This window comes from Siphateles boraxobius, unplaced genomic scaffold, assembly GCF_051911475.1.
Source record: "Siphateles boraxobius isolate OS27281-9 unplaced genomic scaffold, OSU_SipBor_1 141, whole genome shotgun sequence".
NCBI classification, from domain to species: Eukaryota; Metazoa; Chordata; class Actinopteri; order Cypriniformes; family Leuciscidae; genus Siphateles; species Siphateles boraxobius.
The window spans coordinates 709,857-713,000 of NW_027508746.1; the positions used below are offsets into that span (position 1 = coordinate 709,857).

At 40.1% G+C, this 3,144-nt stretch overlaps 1 long non-coding RNA gene across 1 annotated transcript; it reads left to right on the top strand.

Annotated features, from left to right (window-relative positions):
- Positions 1 to 467: 467 nt before the first annotated feature.
- Positions 468 to 3,144, top strand: LOC143738265 (uncharacterized). The gene is made up of 2 exons (XR_013203871.1): positions 468 to 542; positions 1,218 to 3,144. It is a non-coding gene; the product is annotated as an uncharacterized LOC143738265 (long non-coding RNA).

The following is a 3,144-nucleotide window of genomic DNA, read 5'->3' on the forward strand; positions in this document are numbered from 1 at the left end:
GTCGATTAACAAAATGCTGAAATATATTTTATTTTAAAGTATGTCAGTGAGCCTCCGTCTTGTCTTTAATCGTCTTATTTTACGTTAAAATATATGCATTATGAACAAAGAAGCGTCATTATTACCTATTTTTTTTTTAATTTTTAATTTTTTCTATAGTTTTTGTTAATCTTGTCGACATGTAGGTGAATGGGGTCTCCCAAACTGCTTGATCCACGCCCATCATTTCTCACCTTGGCTTTTAGATTTTCGGGAAGGAAAAAAGTTCCACTCCCCCGTCCAAACTTTTACGAAACCGGGTATCAGATTTGCACAATCCATACGCACAACACTTCGGCATGTTTCCCTCGCTCGAAAGCTTGCCAGACCTCCCGCGACTAGTTACGGTTGCTAAGACACGATTGGCCAGTGTCGTTTTTCGGGCGTGGCTTAGCGAAGGGTCAATTGGTGGGGTTCGCCAGCTCGGTCTTCCTCTTTCTGCTGAGCGAGACGAAAAACGGACGCAGAGTGTGCCCTGTCTCACTTATTTCTCCTTTTTCCAGGTTGGTGGAACAGTAAATTAAGCTAACTACCTGAAGTGTAATATGTTGACATGGCACTGAATGTTTCAATGTCCGTTAATAAGCCTGTTTTATGAATATGTGGATACGTCCTGTTATCAGGGTCACGGCGGACAGTTTATTTTTAGCTCCTTGAACATTTTTGTAAAGTCTAATATTTCGGAAATTTATGATATTGTGTAAAATTCGAAAAGCAAATGTTGATAACAAATGTTATATAATTTAAAAGTGGAAAAAGAAAAACAAGTTAAAAATCTGTCAGCTCATGCATTTTGAAAGAGGAAAAAAATGATTTTAGTGGAAATGGAAAACACATTTAGGAACCATTATGTAAGCGGTAACATGAGCATTGAGCTATGTTTTATATGTAAGTGGTAACATAAGCTACGTTTTATTTTAAGCTGAAAAGAGACAGTTTACAGTGTAACAGTGGTTATTGTCATTTTGATTTATTTAATCACAGAAAACTTGTAACTCCGTATTTGCTGAAAGATGAAGAAAATACAAAATACATTTTATTTTGAAGTGGGGTTTATTTCATAGAGAAGGATTTAAATTGTGGATGTTTAATAAATCCTTTCTCTCTCTTTCTGCTGAGCGAGATGAAAAACGGCCACAGAGAGTTTGCCTTGTCTCACTTATTTCTTTCTTTTCCAGAGAGAGCATAATAAGCTGTTTACGTGGTGCCAGCCGGTACCTGTAACACAAGTGCTGAAAGTGGACCCAGACCTCGACTGCTCTCCTCCAAATCTGAAACCCCTGAAACCGACCAAGTGCCCAATTGACATGGCTGGACCAGAGGACTCAATAATGGTCTTTCGACCATGGACTATAACTGAGATAAAAGAAGCAATGGTCCATCTGCCCAGGCCCAGTGACTCCGGGGAAAGATTTTCTGAGCATCTGACTATTTTCTGTAAAGAATTCAGCCCCACATTGCAGGAACTGAGGAGACTGTTGCCTGTGAAACTGGGAGCGACTGACTGGCATAAAGTGAGTGGTAAAGTGTCCACCGCGGACATCAGGCGAAAACACCCGGAGTGGGAGAATCCAGCAAACGGTGCCTATCGAGGAGCCATCGGAGACTTGGCGAATGCTTTTAAAGCTGCGTTCCCAACCAGAGTAGACATGTCAAAGATAAACAACTGCTGCCAGGGCAGAGAGGAATCTGTCCAGGACTATTATGTCCGACTACGTGATGTTTTCAACAAACATAGCGGGATTGAAGAGCCTCAAAACAGAGGCGACGGAACAGGCCTCTGGGAATGTTTCCTGATAAGCCGTTTCATGGATGGAATGAGACAAGAGATCACACAAGCTGTAAAAGCAAAGTACATTGATTGGAGGTACGGAAAAATTGATGTTGTTCTAGCTCATGCATTGCACGAAGAAAAACAACAACTGGCAAAGGAGGAGAAAAGCAGGATACAAAGAGAGAAAGACCTGTATCTTGCCTTGATACAGGCGTTATCACAATGTGGCAACAACGATCATCAGAGGGGTCAACCATCTGGAAGAAGAGGAGGGGGAAACTTTACCCCCAAAGGATGCTTTACTTGCAAAGCACAAGACCATAACTGCAGAGACTGCACCAAGTGTAGACTGTCCAAAGAAGACGGGCACTGGGCGGCTGACTGTGCCAAAGCAAACTGAGAGAGAAGAGACGGAGAGCAGGAGGGAGGAGGTCTGGGCGCGCAGCCGGCTATAAGAGATAAGAGAAGTGAAAACGCCATAACTAAATATAAGAAAACACAATTATTTCCTCTGTGTGTGACTTTGGATGTCCTCTGTGTGTGACTGGAAGCCTGTAAAAAGACCTTGAATGTTGAGGCAGCAGAAATTTCTAATTTGAGAAGTCACATGGTACAAGACCTTCACACAAAAATATCTATAAGTGTGTATGACCATCTTTGGAAAAGGATGCATGTGTATAACTCTGAACCGAGAAGAATCGGGAGGAGAGATCTCATGCTGGAGGATGTGAAGAAAATGCTTGCTATGTTTCTCTTATATCTGATGCCAAAAATTAGAGAAGTATCCTCTTTTACTATTATTTTAAGACCAGAGGACATACTTCCAGTCCCTAAGCACGGTCCGTTTTAACCCTTGTGCAACCTTACATTTGTGTCTTTTTCGGTTTTTTTTATCATTTTGCCTGTGTTAATGCCAAGTGCATACATTTTGGTACAGGTGTGTATTTTAAATTTTGTATTTAGGAGTTTTACTATTTCACCCCCATTTCCTTTAAAAAAAAATCTATTTTAGACTAGTAACACAAAATAATTCCTCTCAGGACCTTTTGGACAATTTCCCCATTGAAACCCATTAAAACTGCAATTTTTAATCCCAGGGCCCTTTAACTATAAAATGATGCAATCCTTGTTAATAGGCTTTCATTCTCTTGACAAGGCTTAAAATGTTTACTTTTTACTATTTTGTAAAAAATTTTTTTTTACCTTTTTCAGTGCCTTTTTCAAACTACATTTTTTAAACCTCTAAAGGAGAAAAGATGCCCTTCCTTCAGTGCCACTCTGTATGACTGCTGACCTTTTCTTGCAAGGAAATAAATAATCTTTAAAGACAA